General features: G+C 39.0%; 1 protein-coding gene across 1 annotated transcript in view; it reads right to left on the bottom strand.

Moving 5' to 3' along the window:
- Positions 1-8029, bottom strand: part of IL13RA2 (interleukin 13 receptor subunit alpha 2) — a 92080-nt gene extending 84051 nt beyond the window's left edge. Inside the window, exon 1 of the mRNA XM_006082207.3 lies at positions 8019-8029. The gene's annotated coding sequence lies outside the window, so the exon portion shown is untranslated. The remainder of the gene's footprint in view (positions 1-8018) is intronic.
- Positions 8030-14271: the final 6242 nt, after the last annotated feature.

The raw sequence follows: 14271 nt of genomic DNA, 5'->3' as shown, positions 1-14271 counted from the left end.
AACCTTCCTTTATCTTGTGTACTATTGCACTGATTTCTTATTACTATTACTTTCAGTTGATTTTTTTGGTAGATTTGTCATTAATCCTTGTGTGCTATGTTTAAATGTTGAAAGCAAAGCTGGGTACCATTTTCCTTGGTTTTGAGCTGCTCTTCAGTATATATATGTGACACACATTTAGAAGAAGACACAGAATAACTGAGAAAAATGCAAGTACAGATACTAAACTGATCATACCAGATTCATATCTTAGTATATTGATCTAAGAACATTAAACCTGGGTTTGAATCTCAGCACCATCACTTACTAGCTGTGTGATGCTGGAGAATGTACTAATCATCTCTATGCCCCACTTTCTTCACCTTTAAAATGGCTATAGTAATAGGTTTACTTCACAGAATTGTAGTGAGAATTAAATGATGATACGTGTAAAGTACCTACAATATGCCTGGCCCACAGTAGCTTATGTATGAATTAGGTGATAGAAGGTTTTGATTGGAAAAGTGGGCAGAGCAGTGATTAAAATAAAGCTCCATGCCTTAGCTAGTTTGGCTCTGTGGATAAAGCATTGGCCTGTGGGCTGAAAGGTCCCAGGTTTGATTCTGATTAAGGGCACATGCCTGGTTTGCAGGCTTGATCCCCAGTGGGGGGCATATAGCAGGCAGCCAATCAATGATTCTCATCATTGATGTTTCTATCTCTCCCTTCCTCTCCCTTCCTCTCTGAAATCAATAAAAATCTATTTTTAAAATAATAAATAAATAAAGCTCCATCTGTCTGTTTACATGCCAAGATTTACTCCTTGTCACTTATTGGGATTACAAGTGCCAATATTGGCATCACTCCTTTGTGGTGTGCTCCCAAAGCAGGAATTATTTTTTTCTAAAAACCCATTGAGAAATTCAGTCAGAGAAATGGCAGTGTGAGAGATCCCCTTGGTCTCTCCCCTTGAAGTTTCAACTATTTAAACAGCTATAACTCAACAAAGGATTCCCTGCTCAAAGTGCAGGCATACCTGAGAGATTTGTGCATTGAAATATCTAAAGATGGGCAACTGGGAATAAATGGGAAAGGTGAGTAAGGGATGAAACTAGTCAGGGACACAGCCCTCAGCAGGGAGCTCATGATGGCAGGGCTCCTCCTGGAGAGAAGATAAAGCCAGTTATGGTGAGTGCCCCCTTCAGCCAGAAGGAGCAAAGATACTCAGTGGGTTTCTCTGCAAGAATGAGCAGTATGAGCTACAGCTGAGTCCAGAGATCTAGGCAAGGACACAGCACTAGGGTGCTACCATGGTTGTTAGGGCCATCAGCAATTTAGACATAGAAACAAAGTCATGGAGCCCTGCCACCCTATAGACTCCCAGAGCTTGCCTCCCTTCACACTTGGTATCAGGTTGCAGAGCACATTATCTGCAAACCTGAGAACTGCTGCCACAGCATCACTATTTTCCCCGAGGAAAGGTTGTGCTCTGTGACTGGTCCTGGGTTGGGGTGCAAGAGGGGCCCCATGGAGGCCCAAGGTTGCCATTACCAGGAGGGCAAAACAAAGAATGTGACCAGGTTCCCCCAACCAACCCAACCCCACACATCATGGCTACACTGGCTGCAGCCAGAGATGGGGCGGGGGGGGGGGTGGGGGGGGCATTCAGCACCACTTACTAGAAAATAATAGAAAGACCTCGTCATATTAATCTGTTAGAGAAGTGCCACTCATACACAGTTGCCTAGAAAGTGAAAGAATTCAACAAACACCATAAATAACCAAGGTAGCAAGGCAGTTCAGAAAGAAAATGAAAAATTTCCAGAAAGCAAACTGGAACCCATGGAAATATTGGTAAAAATGACAGAGAATTCAAGATTGCCATTCTGGAAATACTCAACAAGATGTGAGCAGATACAGATAGGCAATTTAATGAAACAAATTAATCAACAAAATGAGTAATTTACCAAAGAGATTAAAATTTCAAAAAAGAAATTCTGGATATGAAGAGCTTAAAAGAGATCAAGAATGAACTAGTGAGCACAGGAAATAGAGCTGACCAGATGGAGAACAGAATTAACGGTATCAAAGATAGAAACCTAGAAATGACACTGAAGGAAGAAGAGAGAGACTTGAGAAGAAAGAGAAAGAAAGAAAGAAAGAAGAAAGAAAGAAAGAAAGAAAGAAAGAAAGAAAGAAAGAAAGAAAGAAAGAAAGGAAGAAAGAAAAAAAAGAAAGAAAGAAAGGAAGAAAGAAAGAAAGAAAGAAAGAAAGAAAGAAAGAAAGAAAGAAAGAAAGAAAGAAAGAAAGGAAGGAAGGAAGGAAGGAAGGAAGGAAGGAAGGAAGGAAGGAAGGAAGGGAAAGAAAGAACTTTATGAGAACTATCTGACTTCATCAGAAAGAGCAATTTAAGAATAATAGGCGCCCTAACTGGTTTGGTTCAGTGGATAGAGCGTCGGCCTGTGGACTGAAGGGTCCCAGGTTCGATGCCAGTCAAGAGCATGTACCTTGGTTGCGGGCTCATCCCCAGTGGGGGGTGTGCAGGAGGCAGATGATCAATGTTTCTCTCTCATCGATGTTTCTAGCTCTCTATCCCTCTCCCTTCCTCTCTGTGAAAAATCAATAAAATATATATTTTTTAAAAGAATAATAGGCATACCAGAAGGAAAAGAGAAGGAGAAGGGAACAAAGAGCCTATTCAAATAATTGATGAGAACTTCCCAAACCTAAGGGAAGTGCTAGATTTTCAAATCCAAGAAGCAAACATAACACCTAGCTCTCTCAATCCAAAGAGGCCTTCTCTAAGACACATTGTTTTAAGACTGTCAAAAATTAATGACAAAGAAAGAATTCTCAAGGCAGCCAGAAAAAAGAAGAAAGTAATCTATAAAGGAAATCTCACTAGGTTATCATCAAACTTCTTAGAAGAAACTCTACAAGCTAGAAGAGTGTGGAACCAAATATTCAAACTATTGAAAGAGAGACATTACCAGCCAAGAATAATATATACAGCAGAGTTATCCTCTAAGTATAAAGGAGAAATAAAGAATTTTACAGACATATAGAAGCTGAGGGAATTTATCACCAGAAAACCTCCATTGCAGGAAATACTCAAGGGGGTTACTCTACCTGAAACAAAGAGCAAAAGCTCACAAAACAATGAGTAAGTTCACCAGCAAACTTACAGCACAAACAGGGATAATTTGTGATAATAAAAACATATAAGGGGAGGGGGTAAAGGTCTGAATTTGCAAAGGAAGACGAAGATCAGATGCACTCAAAAGAAAAAAAAAACTATGGGATATATGCAACTTCATTTTTTATAAACCTAATGATAACCACACACAAAAATCCCAAACCAGGACACATAGCTTAAAAAAAAAAAAAAAAGAAAAGAAGTACGGAATACCACCAAACAAAAACAACAGACAGAAACACAAAGGAAAAGAACCACAATGGAGGCACAGAGCTACAAAAAATAAATAAATAAAACAAGAGCCCTAGCTGGTTTGGCTCAGTGGATAGAGTATTGGTCTACATAATGAAGGGGCCCGGGTTCAATTCTGGTCAAGGGCACATGCTTAGGTTGTGGGCTCGATCCCCAGTAGGGGGCATGCAAGAGGCAGCCGATCAATGATTCTCTCTCATCATTGATGTTTCTATCTCTGTCTCCCTCTCCCTTCCTCTCTGAAATCTATCCTATACAATAAAAGGGTAATACGCAAATTGACTCTAATAGCAGAATGACCATTCAACCAGTCACTATGAGGCACACTGACCACCTCTCAGTCCTTTTCCCTGGCCGGCACGCTCTGATCGCCTGATGGTGAACAGCGAACCTGGGATTGGTGGCGGGGGACACGGGTGGCTCCAGGCCAAGGCCTCACTCCACCAGTCACCCCACACACTGAGGGCAACCTGCAGCAGGGGCGGGGCCGGTGAGTGGGTGGGAACGGCCGACATCTCAGTCCCTTCCCCCAGCTGTCAGGCTCCAATGCCCAATGGTGAACAGGGAACCAGGGTGGGTGGCGGTGGAGGGCGGGGCTGGCTGCAGGAAGCCCGGAAAGATGGCCCTGATCACAGGCCAGGCCTAGGGACCATACCCACACACGAATTTCATGTGCTGGGCCTCTAGTAAAAATATATTTTAAAAAAGATAAAATGGCTATAGGAAATCCTCATACATCAATAATTACTCTACATATAAATGGACTGAATTCACCAATAAAGAGGCACAGAGTAGCAGATTGGATCAAAAACAAAACCCAACCATATGCTGCCTTCAGGAGACATATCTCAGCTTCAAAGACAAAGTTAAACTCAAAGTGAAAGGGTAAAAATAATTCAAGCAAATAATATTCACAGAAAAGAAGGTGTAGCCATACTTATTTCTGACAAAATAGATTTCAAGGTAACAAAGGTAACAAGAGACCAAGATGGACATTTTATAATGATAAAGGGGACATTACATGAAGAAGACATAACACCTTTTAATATATATGCACCCAATCAAGCAGCACCAAAATATATAAAGCAACTACTAACAGAACTAAAGGGAGAAACTGACAAAAACACAATTATAGTTAGGGGCCTTAATAGTCCATTGACAGCTCTAGATAGATGATCCAAACAGAAAATCAATAAAGAAGTATCAGCTTTGCCCAGCTGGTGTGGTGCAGTAGATTGAGTGTCGTCTCATGACCAAGAAGTCCTGGGTTTGATTCCCGGTCAGGGCACATGCCTGGGTCGCAGGCTCAATCCCCAGTGTGGGGTGTTCAAGAGGCAGCCAATCAATGATTCTCTCTCATTATTGATATTTCTATCTCTCTCTTCTCCCTCCCTCTCTGAAATCAATAAAAAAATATATTAAAAAAATAAGTATCAGCCTTAAATGACACATTAGACCAAATGGACATAATTGACATTTGCAGTCTTTTATCCCAGAATATAAAGTATACATTCTTCTCCAGTGCACATGGAACATTCTCAAGGATAGACCATATGTTGGGTCACAAAACTAAGCTCAACAAATTCAAGAAGACTGAAATTATACCAAGTATATTCTCTGACCACAATGCTTTAACGTTAGAAATCAACTGCAAAAAGGAAGTAAAGAAACCCACAAATATGTGGAGATTAAAACCCTTCGATATTCCCATATAGTACTTAAGAGATCAGTGTGGGAAATAAGCAGGTAAGTGTTAGTCTTTCACATTTGCACAACATGACTAATTCTTATATTAAGTATTTTGCAAAGTACAGAGACTGAGACTGGTAAATTTTATTGATGTGAGAAATAAATGTGTGACTACATGGATGTGTGCCTAAATGAAATTTAAAAGTCCTGGAAGAGGGAGAGTAAACATCATGAACAAATATCAAAAGGGGAGATGGGAAAGTGAGAATTACTAAGCCATCAAAGACCTCATTCCCACACTTGACAAATGTGCCTAAGCCTCTTGCATTTTTTAAGAGGAACTATTCACTGTAAATGCTTAACAGAAATCCCACATATATTCCATTGTTGGTATAATAGAGGCCCCTCCTTTGGCAAAAATGAAGTAGAGAGTGTCTCAGGATGCCACATTCACAGATAATTGGGAGTCCCCAAACATTAAATAACAATGACCTGATTGACCCCTTCCCTGGTTTATTAATGTCATATTTCAGACTGGGATGCAGATTTCAAAAACCCAGAAGGTAGAATAAAGAATTGTAAAAAACCTAGCATAGAAAAGCAGTTATCATTCCCACTTCTTGCTAAAAGTTGAAAAACCTAAATTAGGGAAAGGGAGTAATGGAAAATATTCTACTAATCTTTCAAGTAAAATTTGTCACGCATATACAGCTGGCTTGTGATATTTGTAACTATTTATAAACACTTAAATATCCTTTACACCTTTTAATAATTATTATCTTGCATGTCATGTTTTCCTGAATGACCTCAGTGGTGAGGTGGCCAAATGCAAGTCAGTTAAGCACTGTAAAAAGTACAGATGGATATACAATGTCTGCCTTTAAGAAATAGAAGGAAATGAAAATAAAGGGTGAGTCCAGGGCAGTATGGGATCAAGGACTAAGTTTTTGAGGATGGTCTCTAAGGGCATTCAGAAGAGGCAAAGAAGGAAAAATACATACTACTCAACTGAACTCCATTATATCAAATTGTTTACTAAAAAATTTCACCTGCATGTCTCACAGGCAAGTCAATCTCAACATGTCCAAATCTGAATGAATCATCTTCCTCCCCACCTAGAATTGATCCTCTTACTGTGTTTCAGATTTCAGAGAATGACACTGCTATCTAGTTGCTCAGTCCAGATAAGATATCCTTATTCTCTCCCTTTATTTCATCCACCACAATCAACCCAACATGAGGTCCTATCAATGCTATTTCCTCAAGCTCTGCCATCCCAGATAAGTCAATTTCTGGCTTACATCTTTGCTCCCTCTGACCCATCCTCTCTGGCTCCACTGGATATGTGTTGTGTGTCAGACTCCAAGAGCTCAAAGATGGATAAAAATATATTTCCTCTACTCAAAGAACTTGAGGTGGGTCCAAGAAACATGGTTTTTATTTAGAACAATATAGGTTGATTGTGTGTAAATTTGGGCTATCTGCCTTTTCTTTCATTTAATGTCTCAGTAATACTGGCCTTCCACATTACCATAAGTCGTTCAGAGTGCCACACTGCTTGACAATTCTCATTTTCTATGTCACGCAAATACTTAATGACACAGACAGACTCTAATTCCAAGCTACATAGATGCTGCATGGATGCTGCTTACTATGAACACCTTAGAAAAAAATCAATAGCTGTGAAAAATGTAATTGTTGTGAAACCTTTTTCATAAGGTTTGATGGAACACATTTAATTTCTTAACTACCATCTATTATATATATATATGGCTAATATGCTAAGTGTCTGACCATTCAACCATTTGACTGGTAGCTATGATGTGCACTCACCACCAAGGGGCAAACGCCCAATGCACAGGCATGGAAGCATGGAACAGACTGACGAATCTCAGAGGGAAGCGGGGAGAGGTGGTAGGAAGAGATTAACCAAAGATCTTATATGCATACTAGAGGGCCGGGGAACGGATTAGTGCACTGGTGGGGTCCCTCAGCCTGGCCTGCAGGGATCAGGCTAAAACTGGCAGTCCAACATCCCCCAAGGTGAACTGGATTGTATGAGGGCACAAGCCAGGCTGAGGGACCCCACTGGTGCACGAATCCATGCCTCAGGCCTCTAGTATTTAATATGAGCCATGGAAGGTTGCTGGTTCTATTCCCAGTCAGGGCACATACCCAGGTTGCAGGTTTAATACCCGATCAGGGCATGTACAGGAGGCAACCGATTGATGTTTCTCTCTCTCCCTCTCCTTTCCTCTCTCTCTAAAATCAATAAAAACATTTTTAAAAAATAAAAACATACTTTTTAATATAAGTCAAATTTTCATGATATCAACCATTTGATTATATTTTCATGCATGGTATATTAGTATCTCTTCCTTGTCCTCTTCACACCTTATTCTAGAAGAGTCTCCCCCAAAATTTTCATCTCTAGAGTCAGGAAATATATTCTGTATGAGTTTCCCTTTGCCATGTTACCTTTCCTGTGTCCCTCTACGTTAAAGAACACACTCTTCTGAATCATCTATCACTTTCATATGGCTGTCACACTTCTATGGACCAATAGATTCTTAGCTCTACCAAACATGCAGATACTCATGCCACCTCACCAGACAATAACCACCCAAACAGAGAAAGATTTAGTGAAGTGTATTGTAAAGAGCACTAGACTGTGAATTAGGGGACCTGAGTTTTGGTCCTAATACTACCATTGTTACATTGGATATAAACGTCCTTTCCTCAGGACCTCAATTTTCTCAACAGTAAAATAAGTTTGATGACCTTCGAAGTCAAACCCTACTCTAATTATTCTCCAAAAATATTTTATGATTAAATTTGCTTTATTACAAATACATTTATTTTATACAATTTTATTATAAATTTTAAGAAAATTAAAACTTACCTTTCCAAATGTGTGTGAGACTCAGCCACTTCTTGTGAATTGTCTCTACAAGCCCTATGTAAGGAGAGTAATATAGGTTAAAAGCAAATAAAATTATAGAAAAAGAACATTAAATGTCATAACTTTCTGACACTATCTATGGATATTATTCAAATAAATGCTGTTTTCTTTCACAAAAAAGAAGGTAACAAAGTAAAAGAAGACATACTAAGAAATTACTTAGACTGTCATGATATGTTTGGAAATGAGAAGAAACTACTAAAGGTTATAATTTGTTTACAGAAGGTCTATGTATATTTTAAACATCACTTAACCAATAGCTTAAATACAAATCATGCCAGTCTATTCCAACCTTATGCAAAGACAACATGATTCCAAAAGACCTGGCTTACTAAGTGTAGTCCTGCAGAAGAAACCTTAGAGTCGCTAGGTCTTGCTTCCACACTCTACCCATCACAGATAAATGAGACGTTCTCCTATTTATAAGCCTCTCTAGTAAGAAGAGTCCTCAAGACTTTACTCAGGAACCAATTCCAGTGTTTCACAATCAAGATTCCCAGTTAAGTCTAACCAAAATCTCCCATGGCCTCTTTTATGTCTATTGAATCATCTAAGAAGAAAGAGACCATTTGTTGACTATCCTCTTCATCTGAGTCATTGATACTTTAAGATAATTATTAAATTATCCCTCAGGCTTCTCTTCTTCTGGGTTGATGAATACCGTTCCTGCCACATTCCTCTCAGAGTACATCTCATCCCCTATGACCTATCCTCTGTTTCTGCAGGCAAATGCCTGGCTTCAGGGTTCTGCTAAGGTCATCCTGGATTTGAGTTTTTCTATTCATGTTTTGCCCTCTAAAACTCATGAGTCATGACACTGTATTTAGAATTTCCATGGGGGGGTCTATAAAATCTGTTTCTTCCGTAAAACTTTATCTCGCAGAATAATATTGAGCAATATTGCTCAGAATATTCAAAATATAGCTGCATTTACCACAGTGAGAAAAAAAACAAATAAAAAAATTTTAAATCCTGACTTCAGCTCACAAATTAAGTTAGGGCAATACAGTTTAGCTTTGTGGTGTCCTTGTCCAGAGGCCAAGAAATTATTCAAGTGGTATTTCTCAGGAAACAAATGTTTAGACTCCTGGGAGGAAGCCAGAAATCTGGAGTGGTTGATTTGGTTCTTGGCTACCTCTGGTTCTTATGTCACCAAAGAAATATTCTGGCTGAGCACTCACCCTCATTTCCAGACCACATCATTTTATGAAGTTAGATTCTTTGGAGAATTTCACAGTGCATCCCTAGGTGCATTTTTATGGTCTAATTGCCCTAAGTTATATATTTGAAATTTGAACTTTTGGAGTGTATGAAGGTCCTGCCAATATAAAAGCTGTCTTTCTAGATATTACGCAATAGCACAAGAACTAATGCCTCTCCAAAGCGTTTGTCTTATATTGCTGAATCAGGCTCTCAGCAAGAGAAAGGAACGGTTGCCCTCTGGGTTTAACCCTGACATGGCTTACAATTGGGACCAACCCTACACATAGGCAGAATAGGCATCACTTCTGTAGTGAGATTTGAGGGGACCTAAAAGATCAGTCTGGTTCAGTATCTGACTTGGTCCTTTGGGTTCTCAAATGTCTCCTTCTCAATAAGGAGACGGCCTACACCGTGGCCATATTATTTAGAACTAAAGGTCCAGTGCACCAGTGGGGTCCCTCAACCTGGCCTGCAGGATCAGGTCGAAAGCAGCTCTCTGACATCCCCCGAGGGGTCCCGGATTGCGAGAGGGCGCAGGCCAGGCTGAGAGACCCCATTGGTGCACAATCAGACACGGGAGGTTGGTCATCCAGGGAGGGACTGTGGGAGGGCTCCAGGGCATATCCAGCTGGTCTTGCTCAGTCCCTATTGGCCGGACCCCAGCAGCAAGCTAACTTACCAGTCAGAGCATCTTTCCCCTGCTGGTCAGGGCATGTCATAGTGAGCAGTTGAGTGGCCTTAGCATATCATTAGCATATTACGCTTTGATTAGTTGAACAGACAACTGGTCGACCTGACACTTAGCATATTAGGCTTTTATTATATAGAATTGCAACCTGTACCAACACCACCACCACTACCACCACATAGCACACCGTCTCTATATTTTTTCTTTTTTCTATATTTCTGAGAATTTTATTTTCCCTCTTTTTAAATTAATTTTATTGGGATGACATTGGTTAATATGATCATATAGGTTTCAGGTGTGAGTTTCTATGTTACAAGAAATGTATAAGTCAAATCTTCTTCTGTCACCATATATTAATATCTCCTTCTCCCCTCTATGTTTTTCAAAGCATCTATTTCCTAGCTAATGAGTTGGTTATTTTATCATTTATTGCCCATCTCCGTCTTCTTAATTGTAAGCTCTAGCAGCAGGCATTTTTGTCTATTTTGTCCACTGATAATGCCCAGATACTTAAAACAGTACCTGAGGCACATTAAGTGCTCAACAAATATGTTCTAAATATATGAATGAGTTGAACAATCCCTATAAGGGATAGCTAGTATACAGATGAGCACTATGACAAGCTCTATTTTCATATACTAATGAAGGCATCAATCATTGGTTAAATCATTAAGTTGAAAATAGAAATAGTGGGGGGTAATGTGGGGATAAGGACACATATGTAATAACTTAATCAATAAAAAATTTAAAAAAGAAAATAGAAATAGTAAGTATAATATATCCAATTACATTCATTGGATGTTGCTTTTATCTATTTATTTTAAAAACATTTATTCAGCTCTTACAAGTTGCATTTCATCATTATTTAATAAGATACATTATCTATTCATATACATAATCACATATGTAGTATTTATAAACACTTAGACAAGAGCACACATGCAAGAAGCAAGAGGAATAAAGGAGGAGAATAGTAGGAGGCAAGTGAAAATAAAATAGAGACAATGATGGATTGATTTGTGAAGTGGTAGCAGCAAGTGGTTTGCAGGGAAATGAAAAGAGCACAGAAATGTTCAGGGGTGGGGGAAGAGAGGTGGAGTCAGAGCATAATCAGAAAATTTCTCACCTGGATCTCTCATGTACCTTAATTTTGATCAGGTGGATAAGTCAGCCCCACTCCATATAAACCTCACTCCTTTTATTCCTGCTTCTGGGATCCCTACCTATTAAAAACCTGAGATTGTATTACCAAACTTTTTTCTCCCAACCTGACACATCTCCCTGGTTTCATTGAACTGGTATAGTTCATTTCCTCACACCTTAAAAAAAAGAAATCCAAACAAAGGTATTTGGTTACCTTAGTTAACAAACTGGAAATGAAGTATTAGACTTGCCTTCTCATGTGACTATAGGCCGTCATTATCAGGAAATTAGTTCTCACACAGAACAGGAAAGCTGCCCCATTGGTTTCCTTTTTGTGCTGTCAATTTTCAGTTCTTATCTCCAAACGAGTGATTTTTAAGTAGAACTGACGAAAACAAGAACAAAGGGAATGCTGACACCACTTTGCACTCTAAGGCACTTGGAAATGGTAAGCAATGTCTATATCTCCCTCTCCTTTTCAAAAAATCCTGTAACATTGACAGCATGTTTGTTGAAACAATTTGAACTATTGAAGGAAAAGTGCCAACATTTCAAAGGCTAAACACACTAGAAGACACTTATTTTAATCTTCAGAACATAGTTACTATTTTTCGCATCTGTCATTTTCTAAGCTTAGTTTTTCATTACACTAAGCTTTAAAAGTAGTTTATATTTGAAAAATAATATGAATACGTCATAGCTTTATATGGTTTTCAAATTCGTTTTTGCATGTGAGTTTCATAAGCAACCATTGAGAAAGGTAGAACAGGAAGTATTCACCACATTTTCTATATGAGGAAAATAAAAGTGCATTTTCCAAGATCACATGACCAAAAATGACCTATTTGGTAACAGAACTCAGGCCGTTTTAATCCTTGCTTCATTTTAATGCTGGTTGGGAACTTCTATTTCCATACAGCAGAAATTAATTGAGCACCTACCTCTGCAAAACCAAGAGCTACATACTCTAGATACAAAAATAGACATTGTTCCTCTTCCATCAAGGACATTAGTACTTAGCATAGAAAACAGACATGTAAATAAATATTGTTAATGTGGTAAGATAAGAAATTGTATGCTAAGCAAAATAGGCTAGTCAGAGAAAGATAAATATCACATGATCTCACTAATTTGTGGAATACAATGAACAACATAAAACTGATAAACAAAAACAGATCCAGAGACAGAGAAGATCGATCAGACTGTCAAACCTCAGAAGGAAGGTAGGGGAGGGTGGGGGTAAGGGGGAGAGATCAACCAAAGGACTGTATGCATGCATATAAGCCTAACCAATGGACACAGACACCAGGAGGGTGATGGCATGAGTGGGGGATACGGGGGGGTGGGGGTAATGGGAGGATAAGGACACATATGTAATACTTTAATCGATAAAGAAAAAAAGAGTTTTAAAAAAAGAAATTGTATTAAGACAGTGATCTCCAAACTTTGTAGGTAATAAACTCCTAAAAGGCCAGCCCACCTATGCCCAACGTGAGATGGAGTGAAGACTTGGGTCATCCTAATTGTAGCAGCGCTTTCTCAGGTTTTGACGTGCTGGTTTTTATTTTTCTCAGAAGAGACATCACAGGTATGTTTCATTGGTCATGACATGACAGTCCTATTTGGTATGATATCATCCCCTGAGAAGTGTTCCTGAAGGGAGATTACAGGATGAGCTGCAGTGCCTTAAAGTAAATTGTGTAGTTAATTGTTGAAATTCAAATTTCGTAAGTACCATCCAGATGATTTCTCCCAGATAGTTTTTTCCAGGATTACCAGCACAAGACAAAGTCCATGCAAATCCTGCAGAGCTGCTTGATAAAGACAGCAGCAGAGCACCTGAAAAGACAGGTTCCTGGTGAGAATCTTCCTTCTCTCTATTTGAGAAGCACCCATAGTTGTGTTTATAACCAGAAATGAAGAAGATGAAGCACTCAAGCAACCATGAGCCAACAAATGCATGATTGCAATTGCAAGTTCAACACTGAAAAAAAATACCAGAATGGGCACATAGGAGGCTTTATTTCAATAGATTAGTTCTAGACGTGCAAGATGTTCTCAGAAAGACCAAAGAACTGCCCAGCTGGTGTTGCCCAGTGGTTGTTGACCTATGAACCAGGAGGTCACAGATTGATTCCCAGTCAGGGCACATGCCCGGGTTGCAGAATCAATCTCCAGTAGGGGACGTGCAGAAGGCAGCCAATCAATGATTCTCTCTCATCATTGATGTTTCTATCTCTCTCTCCTTTCCTCCCTGAAATCTTTAAAAAGATTTTTTTTTACAAAAAGAGAGCACAAAACTGAGTTTATATTTGGAATGTAACACATTTTTTAAATGACAGGAAAGTTATAAATAAATATTTCACAAGGGTGATAAACTCTCTCTTACTCCTATTTATTTACATTTACTCTTAACAACACCAAGAGGGAAAAAAAGCCAACTTCACACAAATATAAATATCCAGGCATCTTTTCCTAATCTCACCATGGTAGCCCTAAAATAGAATAAATCTGTAAACATCATTCACTGATGTTAGCAGCAACCATTCTAGAATAAATACATTTGTGTTTTAATGGTCACATTTGAGAAGGACTTCATCTCCTACCCTCTCTTCCTCAGTGTGTTCCTTCAACATTCCAAGCACAGTCTCCCACTCAGGATCTTTGCTATTTCCTTTGAATAGAAGACTCTGTCCAGACATCTGCATAACTGACTTCCTCAGCTCCTCAGGTCTTGCATTCACCTGTCTGTTAGAGGCTTTCTTGAGTCACTCAATCATTCAAAACTGCTCTTGCTCCCTGCAAAGCCCCTTTCTCTCTCGGCCTGCTTTATTTCCTCCAAATATCTGTTACCACCTGGCAGACTATGTATTTGTGTTTATTTATTTCTCATATTTCTCTATCCACTAAAATGTAAGCTCTATGAGGGATTTTTTATTGTTGTTCGGTGCTGGATTTCCAGTTCTTGAAGTACATTCTTGCACATAATAGGTGCTCAATAAATATTTCCTGAACAATTGAAAAAAATGGAAAATATTAAAAACTTAAAGTACATTTCTCTAGTTTGGAATACCACTGCAACAGTCTGTTCAATGGTCAGAAAATAAATTTCTGAATTTTGAAAGACTTTCCAAAAAGCAAGTACTAAAATTAGAAGTG

The sequence above is a fragment of the Myotis lucifugus genome, unplaced genomic scaffold (assembly GCF_000147115.1).
Source record: "Myotis lucifugus unplaced genomic scaffold, Myoluc2.0 scaffold_2, whole genome shotgun sequence".
Classification (NCBI taxonomy): Eukaryota; Metazoa; Chordata; class Mammalia; order Chiroptera; family Vespertilionidae; genus Myotis; species Myotis lucifugus.
The sequence above is the reverse complement of the archived record's forward strand: the minus strand, read 5'-3'. Positions and strand labels throughout refer to the sequence as shown.